Source organism: Macaca fascicularis, chromosome 11 (genome assembly GCF_037993035.2).
Source record: "Macaca fascicularis isolate 582-1 chromosome 11, T2T-MFA8v1.1".
Lineage (NCBI taxonomy): Eukaryota > Metazoa > Chordata > Mammalia > Primates > Cercopithecidae > Macaca > Macaca fascicularis.
The window spans coordinates 80,496,521-80,521,536 of NC_088385.1; positions in this window are offsets into that span (position 1 = coordinate 80,496,521).

A 25,016-nucleotide genomic window follows, 5' to 3' on the forward strand; every position below is an offset into this window, starting at 1 on the left:
ATGTAGCAGTGGAACCATAAGACTTAGGATATAGATATATGTGCAGTTGCTTTTGAGAAATTTAAATGTTCAGATTCCCTTGTACCAAAAAGGAATATTTTTTTTCTAAACAGAATTTTTTCAGCCAAAAAGTACTTATATAATAAAAAATCAAAACTTTTAAGCTCCAAGTTTGTTAAATTGTTTAAACACCCTATTTCAACTTCCATAGTAAAATTCAGTTTATTAATTACTTCAGTGACATGGCTAATTTATGAATTGGTTCATTAATTTGTTTATGAATTTATAGTGAATTGATTCAATTTTGATATGAAGGAAATGAAGTTGCAGAGCTGAATATATGCATTTTCGTTAGAGAAAATTATGAGTTATTGCAAATTTAAAATATTTGAAAAGTCATTCAATTGATTAGAACACAAAAATATAGTGTAGTCTACAAATATTTTTAAATATAGTTAAAAACACCTCCCACTAATAACCTACAGGTCAGGTTTGGCAGGCTTCCAAAACAACCTGCCTGCAGGAGGTCTTATGATTAATTCATGGCTTAAATCCTGTTCCTGAATAAATAATCTTATTGTGAATTCCTCAAACTGTTGATGTACTGATTAATACATAACCTACTGACATTGAAAATGATTCTTATTTGTTTCTGGATTATGAAGTTTTACTGATTTGTTTCTGAATCATGAAGTTTCACTGAATGTCTTGCACATAGAATATTTTATCCTGTATGTTGTAATCTGTAGCCAAGGATTCTAACCTCTGTATTGTGCCCTTCAATAAACAGGACAACTACATTCTAAGAAGTCCTCCTTCCTTTTTCTAAACTTTTCCATTGATATGGCTTGGCTGTATCTCTACCCAAATCTCAAACTGTATCTCCCATAATTCCCATGTATCATGGTGAGATCTGGTGGGAGGTAATTGAATCATGGGGGTGGTTCTTTCCCGTGCTGTTCTTGTGACAGTTAATAAGTCTCATGAGATCTGATGGTTTTATAAAGGGGAGCTGCCCTGCACATGCTCTCTCTCTTGCCTGCTGCTAAGTAAGACGTGAGTTTGCCCCTCCTCACCTTCTGCCGCGATTCTGAGGTCTCCCTCGCCATGTAAAACTGTGAGTTCATTATACATCTTTCTCTTAATAAATTACTCAATCTCAGGTATGTCTTTATTAGCATCATGAGAACAGACTAATACAACTATAAAAGTCTTGCAACTTGTAGCAGACTCTGAAACACTCCCAACTTTTTTGGTGTTTTTTCCAGTTCAGTCCTCACATTTGGCATCCAATAAACCTTTATCAAATTATTTCTGCCTCAACACCCTTAATTTTCATCAACGTTACCTATATTAGTAATTGTCTGCTTCATAAAATATTAGCTCAGAATTTAGTTGTTAAAAAACAGCATGTACTACCTCATTGTTTTTATATGTAAGTAATTAAGTGGCGCTTCAGTGGATTGTCTGCTTAAAAATCCACTCCCTTACTTTCACTGTCTGTTACAGCAGCTACCTACTCCAATATTAAAATGGCATCTGTCATATATTGCTGTGTAACAAATTAACCCAAATATCTTCTTCAGGCGTCAAATGGGGCTGTAAACATCCTAAGGCTGCACTGGAAAAGAATCTGCTTTCAAGTTCACTCAGCTAGTTGTTGGTAATGTTTAGTTCCTTGCTGGCTGATGGCCAGAGGCTTCCCTCACCACTCATAATATGGCAGCTGGCTTCACTGAAGATCATGAGAGATACAAGAGAGACAGAGATTAGAGTAAGTTAAAACAGGACAGAGACACAATGCTTTGCTTCCAGATCTTAGAGGTGCCATCTCGTTATTTTTACCATATTATGGCATAATTACCAAGAGGAACAAATATTGGGTGGAAGTTCAGAATCTGCCTACCACAGTTTTCCTCTGACAATGAATAATTTATGCCCTTTCCACCTGAAAAAGCCATTCAGTTCCTCTCAAACTTCTACAAAATTAGTATCCCATCAATTATGTTGAAGTCTACCATCTCATCATCTAATCCAGTTGTGGATAAATTTCCTATACCAGAATTTGTCTAATTTTTTTAAATCTGTGAAAATGAAGAAACAAAGAGACAAGTTATTTGACCCTCCAAATCTCACGCCCATTTAATACACAATGGTTAGTTATATATAACTGCTATAAACACACTTCTGTTCAAAATTGGAGAAAAATGGAAGGTAAAGGGAACTGGTCTTCTAAAGCAATTGTGAAATCCATCTGAACAAATGTTGAAAAGTTGACTAGGTTTCAAGGCCTCTGGATAATTCAACATGACTCTTGCTTGGCTCTGTCCCCTGGGCTCTTCTAACAGCCCTCCTAGTCATCTCTTCTTTTTCATGCATGAGTTTGTAGCTCACTAGGTGCTGACTCAGCTCCCTGACAGTAGAAAGTTGGTGGTGCAAAAGCCTTTTTAATTCTGTTATCAGCTTTCTCCCTTTCAGTCCAAGCTGTGTTTCAGCAGATACAGTTTTCTCAAAAACTTTATGGCCTTCTGAAATATCATTGGGGTTTATTCCATTAAATAAAATCTACCACTACAAATATTTTCTAGGTAATCTCTTCTTCATTTTGAGATTATGCTGAGATGACTAAGAAATGAAACTTCAGTTTCTTACCCTCTGTTTGATTCAAAGTATCTGTGAAGCATGCTTTTAGCCTTTTTAAGAGCCCTTTGTATGACTGTGACCTTATCTTTTGGAACAAAAGATTATGTAGTCATAATTTTGGATTGTCTAAACCACATTGTCATGGTGGCTCAAAAGCCATTTCTTAATTTTAGCGTCTTTTCTTTTCTGGAGAAGATAAGTTTCAAATCATCAAGCTCTGAATCTTCTTTATTTAAAAGTTATTTCATACTTTTACTTTTTTCTACTTACATTATGAAACACTTTCAACTCTCTTTGGATCTCCTTTGTTACATCATCAAGGTTTTCAGGCAATGTTTTGATTTCCACATAACTGCAGGGGACAGTGTTGCAGATTTTTTTTTTTTTTTTCCTGCAGCCACATAATAAACATACCCATTACTTCAGTTTTCAACAACATGTTTTTTACTTCATTTAGAACTCTTGCTGTCAGAGTTTGCAAAGCCCAGATTTCTTTTAACAGTCTGTCCACCGCAAGTTAGTGATTCTCTAACATGCTCCTCAAAATCATTCCAGTCTTTGCCCGCTGCCAAGTTCAAGGCATGTTTTAGTGTTTGTTATGGCATCACCCTACTTTCAGTATCAAAATGACATTTGTTATCTATTGTTGTGTAACAAATTACCACTAAACTTAGTAGTATTAACCCACAACATGTATTACCTCACAGTTTTTCTAGGTCAGGAATTCAGCTGCAGCTTAACTGGGTTTTCTGATTCAAGCTGTCTAAAGACTAATTTTGAAATCAGCCAGGACTTTGGTCATCTCAAGATTCAACTACTACTAAATAATCCACTTTGAAGCTCACTCAAATGGTTGTTGATGGAATTCAATTCTTCACAAGCTGCTTGTTTGAGGCCACCTTCAGCTACTGGTGTGGGATTTTTAATATGCAGCTCACTGTAAAGTAGACAATCTGATAGATCAAGGAAGAGTGAAAAGAATGTGAGCAAAACTAAAGTCACAGTCTTCTGGGAGTTTATGTTAGAAGTGTCATCCCATCTCTTTTACTGTATTTTATTTGTTAGAAGCAAATGAATAGGTCCAGGCCATGCAAGGGGTCATATAACGCCATGAAATAAGGATCACTGGGAACCATTTCAGGAGCTACCAAATACAATACCATGAAAACTTTGTCTGCAAATTGTTTAGAGAAAGCAGTCATTTTTTTATTATCCCATGGAGTTATAGAGAGATATGATAAATAGTTGTTCAAAGGAAGTCATCTATAATCATGAAACTAATAATTCATTAATGTATTTATTGTTTGATTATCTTTCTAGTGATTAAAAAAAAAAGCAGACAATGTGAGATTGATGAGTAGAACTTACCTTCCAAATGTATTGAGATTTTGAATGAAAGAGAGGACATTTAGTATGTATAGAGATCCAAGGTTATTTGATTTCATGAAATACCAAAGCAAATTTTACTCTCAACACTCAACTTTTTACTTTCCATTCCCCCAAAAGACAGAGCTTCAATTCCTGTTAAGATGAAAGATAAAGCCATCAATCAAGTAATCCCAGGCCTTTCCTTATCTGGAAAAATTGTTTTAACCATTTTACTTCTTTAGCATTGTTTGAGTGGTAGTATATGTGAAATAGTTTTATAGATATATAAAAATGATAAAGTGAAAGATTCAGAAATATTTTTATTTGTATTAAGTCTAAACACATACACTGAAAGGATACACAATAACTTTTGAAATTCTGAATATTTATCCAGAGAAGGGAAAGAGGGAAGTAAAAGGTATAAGGAATGTTTGTTTTATGTTTCTGTACAAGTAGGGACCTCTGAGAAAATATTACTGAAATTTGATGCCTGGACAAAAGGATAAGCTTTAGATGTTAATTGTAACTGAATTGGCAGTGAAAACTCCAGAGAGAGGTTATGTGTTACATTTCAAGGGAGGAAGAATACTGGATCTATAAAGTCTTTCTTTCGTTTTAACTTTGGAGATATTGGTTTTATTTTTCCCCTGAAGAGATTTATTTACTTTCCTAAATATGAGAACTCATGATTCTTCTTATTACATTTTCAAGGGTACTCTTACAGATGATAAGAGTGACAGCTGCCTTTCTGTCCTCTGTATTATGAAGTTTCATTTTTCTGAGATTTCCTTGACAACAGCAGACCACCTTACTGTAGGAAGACATCTGGTTCTCATTGTGTCACCCCAAGGGTAAGAAGGGGGGCAAAAGGAAATCAGTGCAATTACTCACTGTAAGTAAATGACAATCTCTTTTCCTTCAAAGACTTTATATTTGAATTTAGAATTGGTATGGTTTGGCTCTGTGTCCCCACCTAAATCTTATCTTGAATTGAGGCGATTTGATCATAAGGGCAGTTTCCCTCATGTTATTCTCCTAATAGTGAGTGAGTTCTCACGAGATCTGATGATTTTATGTGTCAGTTCCCCCTGCATTCTCTCTCTCAGCTGCTGCCATGTAAGATGTGCCTTGCTTCCCCTTTACCTTCTACCATGATTGTAAGTTTCCTAAGGCATCTCCAGCCATGTGGAACTGGGAGTGAATTAAATCTCTTTTCTTCATAAATTACTCATTCTCAGGTATTCTTTACAGCAGTATGAAAATGAACTAATACAAGGATAATATTAATAAATATATGAATATGTTCAGACAGAGGTATACGTAGGCATTTCAACTGTATCTGTGTTATTTATTTTTACAAAATGAAGCCTGAAATACATACAACAAAATATTAATATGTTTAAAATCCATTGGGTATACAGTGATTGCTACATAGCCTCATGATTTTAAAATTAGCAAATAAAAAATAATTTTGGCCAACATTTGGGTAGTGTTCACAGGGGAAAAATGGTATATTAAAGAAAGTTTTGACCTTCACACATATTCTTTCACAGTGGATATATCAAGGCAGTAATTTTAGTCCAAACTATATAAGAGAGTTGTCTGCTTTTCAAGGGAGCAAGATGAACTGCTTTGTACTTACAACCTTCTGGGAAATAATTCACATAGTATTTAATATTCTGATTGAGGACAGCTTTCTTGAAAGACTATAATTTTAATTAATAAATGCTTTTCATGAAATGATTACTCTTTTCTAAACAAATATGATTTTTTTTAAAAAAACCTATTCTTATAATTAATTTTAAAAGTTTCAAATAGATGACTTTGGCTGTAAGGATAATATTGTCTTATAAAACTGGAAGAGAGGTCAAGTGAGTATGCACTCAGGCAATTTATATGTCAAATAATGCTCATGAAATTAAAAAATCTTTATTAAATAACTATAAGTGATCATAAGCTTCCATTTGTAGCAGATGACCATGCTGATTTCCAAATGGGAACTTCTCCAGATTGGGAGAACTGCCCTTGAATAGTTTAATTACTAATCGCGTAGCCATAGTCTATCTATTAATTACTTGAACTGCTCCCAAATCGTATCACCAGTCATTATTTTTAATTTTAATATGATTGGAGATTTACCTATGGGGATCTATTAAAGGAAAAGAAAAATTTAATCACATAGCTCAGTGATTCTTAAGTCAGTGGTCAGCATACCCAGTGAATCCTTAACTAACACATACAGTCAGGAATGATAGAATATGAAAGTTTATTTGAATCACTAGGAAGAAATCAAGATATATATAGTATAGTAGTCACAGTGTGTGGCTCAGTAATGTAATTGGGGATGTGGAATCTTTTTATAAATTTATTCTACTTCAGTGTGCTAGCGTTTATTCATATGGTTAACATCTGATGGTCTCCTGGTGGCCTTTTCCCTTGCTGCTTTAAATCTTGCATTTCTATTACAGGTAGAAAGATAATTGAAAGGGGAGGTAAGTGATTATTAAACCAAGATTGAAGGGTAAAACTTTCTAAATATCCTGTTTAACTTCATTAGTCATAAATATGTTACCTGATTTCCCTAGCTGTAAGGGAATCTGAGAAAGATAATATTTTTCACCGAGAATATTGTTGCATTGTGCAAATTTGGGTTTCTATTATTAAGGAAGAGGAGGAAAGTAATATTGGATAAGCAATACAAAATAAAATATCTTCTCTGAGTCATGGTAAATTTGGATTATAGAAAATAAATATCATTTTAAAAGTTACAAAAATCTTTGGAAGGAAGGCCTTGAGAGTGTACTCAGGGAAGACACAGGTGCTGAGCTGAAGCAGGAGAAAGCTGGGAACCCCGCATGGAGTTACCCTGTACCAGGACTTGTTCCTGGTCCCCAGTGACTCCACGGGAAGGGGTGCGTTGAGTAGACATGGAAGGTCTCAATCTCACCACAGACATCTGGAATTCTCGCAGGAGGAGACCCCACAACTCCTAGGGACACTTGAGCTGGCAGGTAAAGCAGCTTAGAGAGATGGTAGGAGCAGAACTCTAGCTGATGCAGAGCCCAGCGTGTTTGGTGTGGGAACATCTGCAGGGGAGCACAACCAGGGATGCCCACTCCCCAAGGCTGGCCTTGTCCCCCTATGAGACTTTAGTCTTAGAGGAACTGTTGGAATTAAACAGAGTAGAATGATCTTGCCCATCAGACAGGGCCAGTCCTACCTCCTGAGTTCACACTCTCTGTGTTGGCCTCACTCAGGGACCCAGCCTGGTCATGCCTGCTTGCACAGCAGCCTAAGATGCCCAGGTGGAGTGCTTCTCATGGACCCTCATCATAGCTTCTGTGCTGGCAGATCATGCCTGACCTTTATAGAGCTCCAATAAAGTGGTACCCACTGACACGCACCAGCCTACCTGCACCATTCTCCTATCGCAGCCTCCCCTGTGTCGCTTTGCCAGCACACACTCGCCAACGGCCAATCCCCATATCGCTTTGCAGGCATGCATGCATGTAGGCAGACCTCACCTTCTCTTTCCTGCTAGCGCGTGTATACATGTGTACCCCACAGTGCCACTGCTGCCGACATAAGCACACCCCGCCCATCCCCGCTACACTTCCGTTGCCAGCATGAACACACTCAGAGTACAGCAGCACCGTCCCCCGCCCCGGGTCACTATTGCTGCTGGTGTGAACACAGAGGCTGCTGGCCCTGTGCTTGCCGGCGCCCCGCTCCCACACTGACGCTGCTGCTGCCCCCAAAAAACGAGTATGGATGCCAGCAGCCCTGCCTCCCCCGCACTGTGTCGCCACCACTGCAAACGCCCGCCTGCACGGAGGCCCGCACACTTGGGCTTGCTCAATGACCCGCCCCAGCCAACAAATATGCACCCAGCAGTGCTGCCACTGCTGCTGAAACTTGTAAACAACTACGGGTCCTGCTGTCACGGCAGGACAAACCATTTTGCCCAACAAACCATTTTGGCTGGCACCACCCATCCGTATTGTGATCAATGGTTCCGGAGCGCACACTCTTTCCAGTGCAGTAGGTTCCTAATCTGAAGGGATCAGAGAAAAAAGCTGGGGGCCTGACACCAGCTGCCAGAGATAGAGAACAGAGCTCAAGAGTACTGAGCTAAGCCTTGGCCCCCAAAAATCTTTCAGAAACGCAACCAGTTGACTGAACCCACCTTATACAACAAACAAACCCCCAGGAACATCAAAGATAAAAGAAAAATAAAATCCATGGAAGGGACAGCAACTTCAAAGATTGAAGGATCATGAGCTAAAAAGAAAGAGAGAGAGAGAGAGAGAGAGAGAGAGAGAGAGAGAGAGAGAGAGAGAGAGAGAGAGAGAGAATCAGAGCAAGAACTCTGGCTACACAAAAAGCCAGACTGGCTTCTTACCTCCAAACCACCACACTAGTTCCCAGTATGGTTCTTAGCCAGGCTGAAATGGCTGAGATGGCAGAAATAGAATTCAGAATATGAATAGGAACAAAGATCATCAAGATTTAGGAAAAATTCTTCCTTATCCAACTTTCCACTTTGTGTCTTTTAATTGGGACATTTAGCCGATTTATATTCAAGGTTAGTATTGACAGGTATAGATTTGACCCTGTCATCATTTAGTTAGCTTGTTATTATGCACACTTGTGTGTGTGGTTGCTTTGTAGTGTCACTGACCTATGCACTTAAGTGTGTTTTTGTAGTGACTGGCAATAGTCTTTCATTTCCATATTTAGCACTCCCTTTCGGACCTCTTGTAAGGCTGGTCTAGTGGTAATGAATTCTCTTAGCATTTGTTTGAAAGAATTTTATTTCTCCTTCTCTTAGAATATGAAATTCTTAGGTGGAAATTCTTTTTTTTTTTTTTTTTTTTAAACAATACTAAATATAGGTCCTCAACCTCTTCTGGCTTGTAAGGATTCTGCTGAAAGTTATGCTGTTAGCCTGATGGGATTCCCTTTGTTGGTGATCTGCACCTTCCCTCTAGCTGGCTTTAGCATTGTTTCATTCATTTTGATGTTGGAGAATCTGATGACTATGTGTCTTGAGAATGGTTTCCTGTATAGCAGTTCATAAGGATTCTCTGCATTTCCTGAATTTGAATGTTGATCTCTGTAGTGAGGTTAGGGAAATTTTCATAGATGATATCCTGAAATATGCTTTTCAAGTTCTTTGCATTCTCTTCCTCTCTTTGAAGGACACCCATGATTTGTAGATTTGGTCTCTGTATGTAATCCCTTTTTTCTTAGAGGTTTTGTTCATTCTTCCTTATTGTTTTTTTCTTTTAGTCTGACTCAGTTATTTCAGAGAGCTGGTGAGATTATTTCCTCAGCTTGATCAATTCTGCTGTAATACTTGCAAGTGTATTCTGAGATTTGAAGTGAGTTTTTCAGCTTTATCAGATTAGTTTGGTTCTTCCTTAAAACGTCTATTTTGTCTCTCATCTCCTGTATCATTTTACTGTATTCTTTAGAATTAGTATTGTATGTGCTAAATAATTATAAACACAAACTATACAATGGGAATTATCACCCCTAGCACATGTAAGAAAACTGATTAAAAAAAAAATTTGCTCATGGTAATTTAGCTACTAAGTAAGGAATTAGGGAATTAAAACTAGGTATTGAATCCCCTACCCTTAATGTTCTCATTTGTACAATGGAGAAATTAACAGTGCCCAATTTATACTGATGTGGAAGGGATTAAAATAAAAGCATGCATGAAAAGATCTAAAATTGTAAATTCTCAGTAAACTTCAGCTATTATTCCGTTCATCCACTTGCCATATTTTTTGCCATATTTTTAATTGTTCTCAAAAACACTAATGTGTCTACATTAGCCTTTTCACATATATTTAACTCAACACCTGACCATTTAAAAAATTCTAGCTTTTCATAAGTATATTTAAAAATAGATTTATTAAAACTTTAAGATCATTCAGATAAGCACACAAAGGAGAAGAACTACAAAACGTCGTTTTGCTGTAGATAAATTAAAATTAAATAGTTTTTCTTCTTTTTTTTTTTTTTTTTTTTTTTTTGGCTAAAGTGCCAAAAGGCATAAAGCTATTTTTTAACAGGTCTTCAGTAATACAAAAACTGACTTATTACACTTCTACAATAACCAGTAAAATTAATAGGCCAGAAACTGATACTCCAAAATATGACGCTTTGACACATTGAACTGAAGAAGCCTTAGGTCTCTGTGACATCGCCCTAACTACCCCTCTCCAGTGCCCAGTCCTCTGTCTTTCCCAAAGCATACGATGAAATTGTTCTCTGAAGTTCCCTTATCTACCTAAAGTCTCTACCTACCAAAGAAGAAACAATTACTTCTGGTTCCTTCCTTGAGTTTTCATTAACTGAATTCATATCACAGAAAGAACAACCTGAAGTTTGTAAACACACCTGGAAAGTCTTGTCACAAACCATTGTTTGCTGCAGGCCCAACCACACTTTGCCCCAGACCATTCTATATTCTTCAAGCTGATTGAATTTCCATAATAATCATTTACTACCCCTACAAAATCATCCTCACTTCCCCATCTTCCTTTCTCCTAAGAGAACAGTATATATGTGTCACCCATCACATGGTGAGGTAATCACTGTGATTCTTCACCCCACACTGTGCATGCTAATAAATGTCTATGCCATTTCTCCTATTAATCTGCCTTTTGTCAGTTGATTTTTCAGTGAACCATCTGAGAATGAAGAGAAACTTTTCCCTTTGCCCCCACATTAAATATTCACAATAGCCAATAAAATAAACAGGTCAGTTGTTTCCATTTTTATTTTTTAGAAAAAAATTAAAAGTGTACATGACTAAATAATTACCTAATTCAGAAGTCTTATAAATTGACAAAGGAGAAACCAGAAACCAGTCTACTGACACTAAATTCTAAATTCAGTGCTTTAAATATAGCTTGCAGTAAAAATTTAATGATAACTCACCTGTGTCTTCCTGTTGATTCAGAAATTATATATGAAAATGAATACTCATTCAAATGTATAAAAAAAGAATATATTCTCTTTTCTCTGAATATTTGAATATTCTAATTGTTCATTTGAATACAAAGTACCTCTTGTACAAAAAAAGACTTCACTTTTAACTTTTATGTGTTGAAAACAGAAAAACACAGGTCAATAAAAGGTTAGTCAAAGATTTCAAACTCTTAGTTCAAATATTGCTTCTTCAATTGATTTGCTTAATTGCCTCAGGGAAATAGTCTAACATATTTGTATTTGTTTCCTCATTTGTAAAATGTGAAGTAAACTGTTTATTTTCTTACCTCACATGGGCATTATATGAAATCATTAGTCAGCTGTAATTAGCAGCTAAATAAATGTTCAGATTTGCTAGTTACTTCTTTAAATTAGATAATTGACTGGTGAAACTTTCTAACATTTACTAAAAAAAGTATTGACAGAAAAAAATTAGCAGGTTTATTGTAAGTTATTTTAGTAAATTTAAACTTTATTTACCAAAATAAATAAGTACCAAGTTTCATTTGCTCTTAAGAAAGAATTTTCTTTGGTATTTCTAGTGAGCTTTATAAAAATCATAACAAAAAAGTATTAGAATTTTTTATTACAAACACTTATATGTATTCGTGGAATATTAACTTGTGGTACTAAAATATATGTTACATTTTCTAGAATTCTATCATCTTCTTATGTTTAACTCTCTTCTTTATACATGATATTCATTAAAGTATACAAAATATAAATATACAGGTTATAAGCTAAAGCTCAGTAAGTCATCAGAAAGTGAATACACACCATGTTAATGAGTCAAAAAATAAAACCTTTTAAAATCACTTTCAAACCTCTTTTTAATCCACATTACCCACTTCTTTCCCAGAGTAGAATTGCTAGATAAAATACAAAATGTGGTTCTGTTATATACCTGAACAAATTTTCGTTGTTTATCTGAAATTGAAATTTAACTGAGCATCCTGCATTATTTCTTCTAAATTTTAAAACTTCCTCTTCTTCTTAATTATAACATAAATTATTTGCCCTTAAAGATTTTATGCACAATGAAATAAACATAATGTGAACACTTCTGTGTCTGATTTCTTTTACTCTTCATTATGCCTTTGAGCTTTATCTATTGTACTTTCATTACTGTAGTGTATTCTATTTGTCTGAATATTTTCCAGTATTGTCTTCATTATATTGTTCATGAGCATTTAAACAGAACCAAGTCAGCACAACCATAATTAATGCAGAATTAATGTTGTTGTACCTATCCCTTGGTGCTTATGTAGATGCACTTTTATTGACCATATATTTCGAAGTGAAATTGCCATACCAAGAAGAATACATATATTCAAATTTAGTCAAAATTTCCAAAGTTTTATCCAGAATAGCTGTGCCAACTTATATTTCTAATAAAAGAATATAGAGTATTTATTCATCAATATTCTTGCCAATACTTGATATTATCAGTCTTAACTTTAACCATCCTGGTAGGAGTAAAGTGGTATTATTGCCCCATGACTTCAATTTGCATTTCTCTGATTTCTAATAAGGCAGAGAACAGACACATATGGTTTAAGGCTACATGAATGTCCCTTGTGCTATGTGCCTCTTCAAATGTACTGTCCGTATTTTCTATTTTTATGACTTTCTTTTATAAAAGGGCTTGTGCTAAGTATATTTTTCTTTAAATACCTGTTTATTGTAGCTTCATAGAAAAATTGATACTTGTATAACAGGTTCTACATCCTTTCTTTATATTTTTTCTTGATATATTTTTTTCTTTTTGCTGGTTTTCAATTACACATTTTTATGTAAACACTTCCTGGATATTGTTAAGGGTCATTAATAAATATATAAATTAGGAATAAATTGACATTATTAACAGCATTTTAGTCAATGACATAGTAATAATCTTCATTTATTTAAGTCTTAACAGCAGGCAGAAAAATGGCCAATTACCGATATCCACACCCTAATTCCTGGAATAAAAGAATAGATTAGTTTTTGTGGCAAAAGGTCTTTGCCGATGTAATGAATTTAAGGATCTTGAGATGGAGGGATTATTTTAGATTATGAATGTGGGTCCGATATAATCAGGATTCTTATAAGAGGGAGGGAAGAAGATCAAGGTCAAAGAGAAGATGCTACACTGCTGTTTTTAAAAATGAAAGTTGGAGCCATAAGTCAAAAAATGAAAGAAGCGTCTAGCAGCTAGAAAAGGCAAGAAAATTTACGAACCCCTAGAACCTCCAGAATTAACAAAGTCATGTCAATATCTTGAATTTTAGACTTTCTATTTTCAGAACTGTGAGATAATGAGTTTGCATTTTTTAAACCACTAACTATATGGTAATTTGTAGCAGCCGAAATAAGAAACAGATACAGATACTGGTACCTGGAAGTGGGGTGTTACTGTATCACATGACTGAGATATGTAAGTAGTTTTAGAATTAAGAAATGAACAAAAGATGAAACAAAGTTTGAAGAGTATAAAATAAAAAGCTAGAATTGTTGGCAAGATGGCCCAATAGGAACAGCTCTGTTTTGTCGCTTCCAGTGAGATGGACATAGACAGCGGGTGATTTCTGCATTTCCAACTGAGGTACCTGGTTCATCTCATTGGGACTGGTTGGACAGTGGGTGCAGCCCTGGGGTGGGGGTGGGGGGTGGGGTGGCGAGCCAAAGCAGGGTAGGGCATCCCCTCCCCTGGTAAGTGCAAGGGGTCAGGGAATTTTCTCACCTACCCAAAGGAAACCGTGAGGGACTGAGTCTGAGGAACCATGCACACTCCAGCCCAGATACTGTGCTTGTCCCATTGTCTTCGCAACCCCCAGACCAGGAGATTCCCTCTGATGCCTACCCCACCAGAGCCCTGGGTTTCAAACACAAAACTGAGCAGCCACTTGGGCAGTCACTGAACTAGTTGCAAGAGTTTTATTTTGTTTTGTTTTGTTTTGTTTTTCCCCTGTACCCCAGTGGCACCTGGAACACCAGCGAGACAGAACCGTTCATTCCCCTGGAAAGGGGTGCTGAAGCCAGGGAGCCAAGAGTTCTGGCTTGGCGGATCTCACCCCCATGGAGCCCAGCAAACTACAATCCACTGGCTTGAAATTCTCGCTGCCAGCACAGCAGCAATCTGAGATCCACCTGGGACACTCAAGTTTGGTAGGGGGAGGAGCGTCCACCATTGTTAAGGCTTGAGTAGGCAGTTTTATCCTCACGGTGTAAACAGGCAGCCAGGAAATTAGAACTGAGTGGAGCCCACTGCAGCTCAGCAAGACAGCTGTGGTCAAACTGCCAGATTTCTCCTCTCTGGGCAGGGCATCCCTGAAAAAAAGGCAGCAGCCCCAGTCAAGGACTTATAGATAAAACCACCATCTCCCTGGGACAGAGCACTGGGGGAGGGGCGGCTGTGGGCACAGCTTTAGCAGACTTAAATGTCCCTGCCTGATGGCTCTGAAGAGAGCAGCAGACCTCCCAGGACAACGTTCAAGTTCTGCTAAGGGTCAGATTGCCTCCTCAAGTGGGTCCCTGACCCTTGCGTATCCTGACTGGGAGAAACCTCCAGGTAGGGGGCTGAAAGACACCTCATGCAGGAGAGCTCTGGCTGGCATCTGGCAAGTGTCTCTCTGGGAGGAAGCTTCCAGAGGAAATAAAAGGCAGCAATCTTTGCTGTTCTGCAACCTATGCTGGTGATACCTAGGCAAACAGGGTCTGGAGTGGATCTCTAGCAAACTCCAGCAGACCTGCAGCAGAGGGGCCTGACTGTTACAAGGAAAACTAACAAACAAAAAGGAATAGCCTGTTCACTCAAAGACCCCATCCGAAAGTCACCAATATCAAAGACCAAAGGTAGATAAATCCACAAAGATTGGGAGAAACCAGCACAAAAAGGCCTAAAATTCCAAAAACAAGAATTCCCCTTCTCCTACAAAGGATCACAACTCCTCAACAGCGAGGGAACAAAACTGAACGGAGAGTGAGTTTGACGAATTGACAGAAGTAGACTTCAGAAGGTGGGTAATAACAAACTCCTCTGAGCTAAAGGAGCCTGTTCTAACCCAATGCAAGGCAGCTAAGTACCTTGAAAAAAAAAGGTTAGATGAATTGCTAACTAGAATAAACAGCATAGAGAAGATCATAAATGACCTGATGGAGCTGAAAAACACAACACAAGAACCTCATGAAACATACACAAGTATGAATAGCTGGATCAATCAAGCAAAAGAAAGGATGTCAGTGATTGAAGATCAACTTAATGAAATAAAGTGAGAAGACAAGATTACGAAATAAAGAATAAAAACGAACAAACAAAGCCTGCAACATATATGGGACCATGTGAAAAGACCAAACCTAAGTTTAATTGTTGTATCTGAATGTGAAGGGGAGAATGGAACCAAGTTGGAAAACACTCCTCAGGATATTATCCAGGAGAACTTCCCCAACCTAGCAAGACAGGCCAGCATTCAAATTCAGGAAATACAGAGTACACCACAAAGATATTCCTCGAGAAGAGCAACCGCAAGACACATAATCATCAGATTCACCAAGGTTGAAATGAAGGAAAAAATGTTAAGAGCAGCCAGAAAGAAAGGTCGGGTTACCCACAAAGGGAGGGCCATCAGACTAGCAGCAGGTCTCTGGGTAGAAACCCTACAAGGCAGAAAAGAGTGTGGGGCCAATATTCAGCATTCTTAAAGAAAAGAATTTTCAACCAAGAATTTCAAATTCAGCCAAACTAAGCTTCAAAAGCAAAGGAGAAATAAAATCATTTATAGACAAGCAGATGCGAGAGATTTTGTCACCACCAGGCCTGCCTTAGAAGAGCTACTGAAGGAAGCACTAAACATGGAAAGGAAAAACTGGTACCAGCCACTGCAAAAACATACCAAAATGTAAAGAACAGTGACACTATGAAGAAACTGCATCAACTAATGGGCAAAACAATCAACTAGCATCATAATGACAGGATCAACTTCACACATGACAATATTAACCTTAAATGTAAATGGGCTAAATGCCCCCAATTAAAAGACACAGAATGGCAAAATGGATAAAAAGTCAAGACCCATCAGTGTGCTGTATTCAGAAGACGCACCTCATGCACAAAGACACACACATACTCAAAATAAAGAGATGGAAGAATATTTACCAAGCAAATGGAAAGTAAAAAAAGAGCAGGAGTTGCCACCCTAATCTCTGATAAAACAGACTTTAAACCAACAAAGATCAAGAGACAAAGAAGTGAATGACATAATGGTAAAGGGATCAGTGCAACAAGGAGATCTAACTATCCTAAATATATATGCACCCAATACAGGAGCACCCAGATTCATAAAGCAAGTTCTTAGAGACCTACAAAGAGAGTTAGACTTTCACACAATTAGAGTGGGAGACTTTAACACCCCACTGTCAACATTAGATCAACCAAATAGAAAATTAACAAGGATATTCAGGAGTTTAACTCAACTCTGGAACAAGCAGACCTAATAGACATCTACAGAACTCCCCACCCAAAATCAATAGAATATATATTCTTTGCATATCATCATTGACCACATAATTGGAAGGAAAACATTCCTCAGCAAATGCAAAAGAATGGAAATCAAAACAAACACTCTCTCAGACCACAATGCAATCAAATGAGAACTCAGGATTAAAAACTCACTCAAAACTGCACAACTACCTGGAAACTGAACAACCTACTCTGGAATGACTACTGGGTAAATAACAAAATTAAGGCAGAAATAAATAACTTATTTGAAACCAATGAGAACAAAGACACAATGTACCAGGATCACTTGGACACTGCTAAACCAGTGTTTAGAGGAAAAATTATAACACTAAATGCCCACAGGAGAAATTGGGAAAGATCTAAAATAAGCACTCTAACATCAAAATTAAAAGAACTAGAGAAGCAACAGCAAAAAAATTCAAAAGCTAGCAGAAGACAAGAAATAACTAAGATCAGAGCAGAACTGAAGGAGATAGAGACACAAAAAACACTTCAAAAAAATCAATGAATCCAGGAGTTGGTTTTCTGGAAAGATCAACAAAATAGATAGACTGTTAGCCAGACTAAAAAAGAAGAAAAGAGAAAAGAATAAAATAGATGCAATAAAAAATTATACAGGGGATTTCACCACTGATCTCACAGAAATACAAACTACCATCAGAGACTACTATAAACATATCCATGCAAATAAACTAGAAAACCTAAAAGAAATAGGTAAATTCCTGGACACATACAGCCTCCCAAGTCTAAACCAGGAAGAAGTAGAATACCTGAATAGGCCAATAACAACTTCCGAAATTGAGGCAGTAATTAATAGCCTACCAACCAAAAAAAGTCCAGGACCAGATGGATTCACAGCCGAATTCTACCAGAGATACAAAGAGGAGCTGGTACCATTCCTTCTGAATATTCCAAACAATAGAAAAAGAGGGAATCCTCCCGAACTCATTTTTGTGAGGCCAACATCATCTTGATACCAAAACCTGGCAAAGACACAACAAAAAAGGAAAAATTCAGGCCAATATCTTGATGAACATTGATGTGAAAATCGTCAATAAATACTGGCAAGCCGAATTCAGCAGTACATCAAAAAGATTATCTGCCATAACCAAGGCGGTTTCGTACCTGGGATGCAAGGCTGGTTCAACATATGCAAATCAATAAATGTAATCCATTGCATAAACAGAATCAATAACAAAATCCACATAATTATCTCAATAGACGCAGAAGGGGTCTTCGACAAAACTCAACACTCCTTCATGCTAAAAACTCTCAATAAACTAGGTATAGATGGAACATATCTTAAAATAATAAGAGTTATTTATGACAAACCCACAGTCAATATCATACTGAATGGGCAAAAACTGGAAGCATTTCTTTTGAAAACCAGCACAAGACAAGAATGCCCTCTCTCACCACTCCTATTTAACATAGTTATGGAAGCCCTGGCCAGGGCAATCAAGCAAGAGAAAGAATAAAGCGAAAGAATAAAGAAAGAATAAATAAAGCGAAAGAATAAAGAGAAAGAATAAAGCAAAAGAATAGAAAGAGAGGAGGTCAAATTGCCTCTGTCGGCTGATGACATGACTGCATACTTAGAAAACTCAGTCATCTCAGCCCCAAATCTCCTTAAGCAGATAAGCAATTTCAGCAAAGTTTGAGGGTACAAAAATCACAAGCATTCCTATACACCAATAACAGACAGACAGCCAAATCATGAGTGAACTCCCATTCACAATTGCTACTAAGAGAATAAAATACCTAGGAATACAACTTACAAGGGATGTGAAGGACCTTTTCAAGAACTGCAAAAAAATTGCTCAAGGAAATAAGAGAGGACATGAACAAATGGAAAAACATTCTATACTCATGGATAGGAAGAATCAATATCATGAAAATGGCCATATTGCCCAAAGTTATTTATAGATTCAATGTTATCTCCGTCAAGCTACCACTAACTTTCTTCACAGAATTGGAAAAAACTACTTTAAACTTCGTATGGAACCAAAAATGAACCCACATAGCCAAGACAATCCTAAGCAAAAAGAACAAAGCTAGAGGCATCATGCTACCTGACTTCAAATTATACTGCAAGTCTACAGTAACCAAAACAACATGGTGCTGGTACCAAAACAGGTATCTAGACCAATGGAACAGAACAGAGGCCTCAGAAATAACAGCGCATATCTACAACCATCTGATCTTTGACAAACCTGACACAAACAAGCAATGGGGAATATTCTCTATTTAATAAATGGTGTTGGGAAAACTGGCTAGCCATATGCAGAAAACTAAAACTGGACCCCTTCCTTACACATTATACAAAAATTAGCTCAAGATGGATTAAAGACTTAAACTTAAGACCTAAAATCCTAAAAATCCTAGAAGAAAACCTGGGCAATACCAGTCAGGACATAGGCATGGGCAAAGACTTCATGCCTAAAACATCAAAAGCAATGGCAACAAAACCCAAAATTGACAAATGGGATCTAATTAAACTAAAGAGCTTCTGCATGGCAAAAGAAACTATCATCAGAGTTAGCAGGGAACCTACAGAATTGGAAAAAATGTTTGCAATCTATGCATCTACAAAGGGCTAATATATAGAACCTACAAAGAACTTATGACAGACAATATGGTTATTTGTGTTGAAAATTCTAAGGAATACACATGAAATATTCTAGAACTAACATCCGTGATTAGCCAATTCAAGGGCTAGAAGGCCAATATATAAGTCAATGGTATGCACACCTAGCTCCCAGATCTTGGTTTCAAATACCATTCTCCAATAAAAGAAAACAGAACTTCTTAAAAAGTGACTGATTCTAGGACTGGACAAAAAATACAGAAGATGAATCTGGAGCATCTTGTAGTGCCAAAAATAAAAGTAAAGAAGTACTCAAACTAACAAATACCACCCCTGATAATGGGAGTATGTCAGATGGACACAGAGCCAAAACTGAAACAATGTAAGCAAAAACTAAATGAGTAAAATACATAGTATTAGATTATAAACCAAAATGCAAAATCAATATGAAGGAGTCCATATTGATATAAATACATGAATGAATAAATAAATATTGGCGAGAAGAGACAAATCTCCCACGCAGAGGATTTCCAATTTATATTGATCCATCACTCTCATGGAGGTGAAATATAATTCCCTACTCCTTAAATGTGGGCTGCGTATAGTGACTTCCTTCCCAAGGGTACCCTGTGGAAAGGAGGGGAGAAAAGACTAACTTTACACTCAGAAAACTTTATAAACACTATTTCAGTGAAGTGATCAAAGTGCTATCAGTGAAAGATGAACAAAGCCAGATACTAGCTAAAGTGATAAGAACAGATTTTAATTAGTAATTTACTATTCACTGGAAAGAGGGTTTAGTGTGGACTGAGCTCATCTTTGATTTATACAGAGGTCACTGGGTAAAGTGAGAATAAGAGAGTAAAGAAAGGGTGCAGACAGGGTTCAGTAAAGTCAAGGAAGTAAAAAAATATATATGAAAAGTTGGTTAGTGTAAATTATGATTAGGCCAGCTTTGTCTGTTAGCTGGCAATCAATTACCTGAGTTAGAATTCTATCCTCCCACAGAGTGGGAGACAGAGGTCCTATCCCTCCTGGTTGATTCCATTAAAAAAAAAAAAAAAATGCCTTTCAGGTTCTTGAGAAAGACATTCCTGAGTTGTAGGAGACACATATACATTTGAAAGGTACAGAGAAAAAAATCCCATTTAAGCCCTTTTTAGTAAATGATCTAAGAAGAGTGGTTGGGGTGTATAATCAGATGTTGGCTAGAAGAAACAATATTTTTTTTTTTTGTAGCTGTGGAGACAAAAGTGACTCCACCTTGGCGCTAATTCACCATGTTGACTTCTGATTACCCCTATCCCTGGGAATGCCTCCTGGTTTCTGATTTATTTACTGTCTCTCGTGTACAAATATGGCAATCTTAATGTTATCACACAGTATAGGCTATCGTGCACATTACCGTCTTTCCTGTTCTGGAGGGTTGCCTTTAATTGTCTTGCTAGAGCAGATATTCTCTTTCCCTATGGGATATAAGCACCGGGTCTGGTGCAGAGATGTGCCTGTCTTGCTGCCACCCAAGACCCCATTTCTCACAGCAAGTTCTGTCAATAAAACCACCAATACCAATAAACTGGATTTATCTGCCTCCTTCTTCGGTTGTTTGGCCCCTTGGGCATTTGAAGGTCACTTTGCATATATGACCTTTTCAGAGAAGAGCAGACTTAAACTTTCTCAGGCAGACACTTTAAAGGGTTTAGGATAATTCTAGACATGCAGCCTCCTGCTGTTAGAGATTATGCTAGTCTTTGTCTTTTAATGTAAAATGCAAAAGTGGATGAAATCATTTGGGTTTAAGAATCTAATTTTTATAGGCTAAGGTTCAAGCTTAGTCAGATATAGGGCTCAGAGGAGTTTGACTAGTTCGGTTAAGGGGTTAAGGAAAGAATCTTTGTCATATCAACAGTGATGTCATGTTGATAGGAATGCATATGCTCAATAAGATGTGATTAAAACGATAGCACTTTGGACTTTCTCCCCCATACCCATAACCTCCATCTAGTCAGGAAAAAAGTAAAAAATCAAATCAATGCTAATAGAGCGACATTCTACAAAATACTTGATGAGTAGTGCTCCTCAATGCTGTCAGGGTCATCAAAAACAAAGACAATTTAAGAAACAAAACCAAGAGGAGACTAAGGGAACATGACAATTAAATGTAATGTGATATCTTGTTTGGGATCTGGAAGCAGAAAAAAAAATTAGGTGAAAACGAAGAAAATCTTAATAAAGTATGAATTTTATCTAATAGTGTCTCACTATTGGCTCATCAATCCCAAGAAATGTGTGATACTAATGTAAAGTGTTATTAACAGGAAAAACTGGTTGAGGGATATATGGCAACTTTTAAAACTAAATTTTCTCTAGAAGTCTAAAAATGTTCTAAAAATAAATATTCATATATAAACCAACTGTATATCAACTAACAAAAAAATTGGAAAATATGAAAGAACAATATCATTTTAATTATAATTATATTAATTATATAATTATAATTAATATTTTCCATGTGGCCTGTGTGAGTTCTCAAAGATATAGAACATTCTATTTGTGTGTATCCTTACACAGAAGCCATACTATTTGTCTCTGTATCAATCCAACTTTAGTGTATGGTTACCAAATTGCATGACTTTATTATATTTCTTATGCCTCTAATATCTATAGTGATGTCTCTTCTTTAAGATCATTCTTTCTTGCTATATACACATTTGAAACAATGTATTTCCTTTGCTTAACCTATAGTTTGTATTTTGATATGTAAGACATCAATATTTTTATCATTCAGTTTTTATTAAAAATCTGTAATTTTGTTTATAATTTTTATTTAAGCCATGAGTTATTTAGAATTGTTTTGTGAACATTTTAGGTATCTTATAAACTGATTTCTAAATTACTTGTATGTTTATCTGAGTAGTACTTTGGTTTAAATATTTAAAACGTACTAAGTGTGTGTGTTTTCTGTCACAGTATATAGTCTGAGTGGTGAATATTCCATCTGCACAAGAAAAATAATATGCACTCCACTTTATTGAGTACAGTATTCTAATGTTAATTACATCCCTTTAGTTATTAGCTCAGGTTTCAATCTTTTTACAGAGAGAGGGGTGTTGAAGTTTCAAACTATGATTTTGTATTTGTCTGTGTTCATTTTCAGTTCTGACAGTTGTTGCTTCACATATTTTTTTCAGCTTGTCATATCAACTCTGAGAGAGATGTTGACATTTCTATTTACAGTTGCAGATTTGTCTATTTCTCCTTTTATTTTAAGGATATTGTTTAATGTGGGTTGATGTTCTCTTAGATGCACATGCATTTACAATTATGTACTATTAATGAAATATACATATTATTATCATTAAATGTGTTTTTTTCCTCTTAAAATATTCCTCATTCTAGGTTCTAGTTTGCCTTATAATATAGTAACTACAGGCCTCTAATAACTGTCATTTTTGTAATCTTACTATATCTTTCTGGTTTTAAACTATCTCTGTCTTGTGTAATTCCTGTAACAGAATATAATTGACTTCTGCTTTTAAAAATCAAATCTGACAATTTTTTCCTTTTAATTGGAGTGTTTAAACCATTTACCTTTAATGTAATGAGGAGATGTCTGTTATTTTGTTTTTTACTTGCTCCATCTGTTCTTTGTAAGTTTTTATTTTTTCTCCTACCTCTGACTGAATCAAGAATTCTTGCTTAATTTTACCTCCACTATTACCTGTTAGCTATGCCTCTTAGTTTTGTATTTTTAGCGATTGCTCTAGAGTTTAAAATAAGAATCTTTAGATTATCAGTGTATATTTAAACATATTATATCAATCAACAATATTAGAACTTTGAAACTGTATACTTTCCTTTGTATAGTAAATTTTAGTTTGACTTAAAAAATAAATACTATTATTATGTTTGCTCTAAAATTAAATGTAAGAAAGTTTTTTGGTTATATTTACTCATAAATTTACCATTTTTGAATTATTTTATTGTATCTTTATATATAACTTTATATCTAGCATAATTTTCCTTCAACTTGAAAAATTGACTTTAACATTTCTTGTTGCAAAAAATTTCTGGTAGTAAATTCTCTTAGTTTAGTTTTGTCTGAAAAATATTTTATTATATCTTAATTTTTAAAGGGCATTTTTTGTGCATAATACTCTAATATTTTAAAAACTGTTGCTTATTTGCATTCTTTAATTCAAGCTATTTTTGTTACCTACTTGCATTACTTCTGCTGAGAAATAATGTAATTTTAAAAATTTTGCGTTTTCATATTTATTTTTGCCAATTTTTGATTTTTATGTATTATTGGATTTTATAGATTTTATAATGATTTGGGTGGTGTGGTTTTCATTGTGCTTATCCTATTCAAGATTTGTTGAGAAAATTAGATCTCTGTGAGTTTGTAGTTCTTATTAAATTTTTTAAATGGCCATTATTTTCTTTTTTTGTTTGTTTCTGCCCTCTTTATTTCTCACAAACCTATTATACATTAAACTGCCCTATAATACTCCCTGTCACTGATGTTTAATTTATTTTTATTTCAGCCTTTTCCTTCTGCTGTGCTTCTGTTTAAATGATGTTTGTGGGTATAGCTTTAAATTTACTGAACACTTTTTTTTTTGCTATATCTAGTCTATTGTTAATCCCATCTCATTTTGTTTTCTTCTTTGGATAATGTATTTTTCAGCTCCAGAAATTGTAATTGGTTTGTTTTCAGTAGTTTCCTTTTTCTTTCTCATTGTATTTTTAACTTATGGAGTCTATTTATAGTGTTTATAATAGGTGTTTAAGTTCTTTTCTGCACTTCATATGATATCTGTTAGTTCTAAATCTATATGTATTGATTTTTATCTTGGTTGTGAATCAAAATTTTCTGCTTCTCATGCATTAGGAATACAGATTTGATGAATTATAAATCTTATGCTTTTTAGTGTCTTACCATTGTGTTTTCTCAATGAGTATTGAATTTTATCTTAACTCATGGTTAAACTAATCATGGAATAGCTTGATCTTTTTCAGTTGTTTTTAAGCTTGTTAAAGTTGATCTAAGAAAGGCTTTACTCTGGAGATAACTTAGACTTTCACTAGGGTGAGATATTTATGAGTTCTCTGAGTTTTCAACATTGTCTCTCTACTTTGATTTTCAACAAAGAAACAACACAATCAATGGGAAAAAAATAATTTTCTCAAAAATGGTGCAGGAAAAAAATGAACCAACTCTTGATTCTATACATAAAAATGTTAATTTAAGATTGATAATACACCAAAAAGTAAAAGTTAGGCTTATAACAATTCTATAAAGAAATATATTAGAATACATAAAGAATATGTTTATAAACTTAAGGTAGGCAAAGTTTTCATAAAAAGTTTTCATAAAAAGTTTCAAAAAAGTTTTGACCATTAATAAAGATGATTTGTACTTAAAAGAAAAAAAATTTTATTAAAAGATAGCATTAAGAAAATGAATAAGCAAACTTCAGTCTAGAATAAATAATTTGCTGTTCATATGTAACTAATATGTATAACATATGCTACATAAACATATACATATTTATATTTCAAATAACTCATGTGCAGAAGATATAAAGACCTAAATAAGCCAACAATAAAAAGGCAGACAATACAACAAACACAATGATCAAAAGACTTGAATGGACACTTTAAGAAATAAGATATATACGTCAAAAAACACATGAAAAGCATTACTGATCAGAAGAAGAATGAAAATTAAAACCACCTTCTGATTCATTTTCTCACTCACTAGAATTACTAAAACAAAAAGAATGATGAGTCCAACAATTATGCTGAGCATCTTATCATGGAATTATTGGCAATTTATGTATCTTCTTTGTTGGAGTATCTTTTCAATTATTTTGCCAAATATATGTGTTCTATTTCTGGACTATTTGAGCA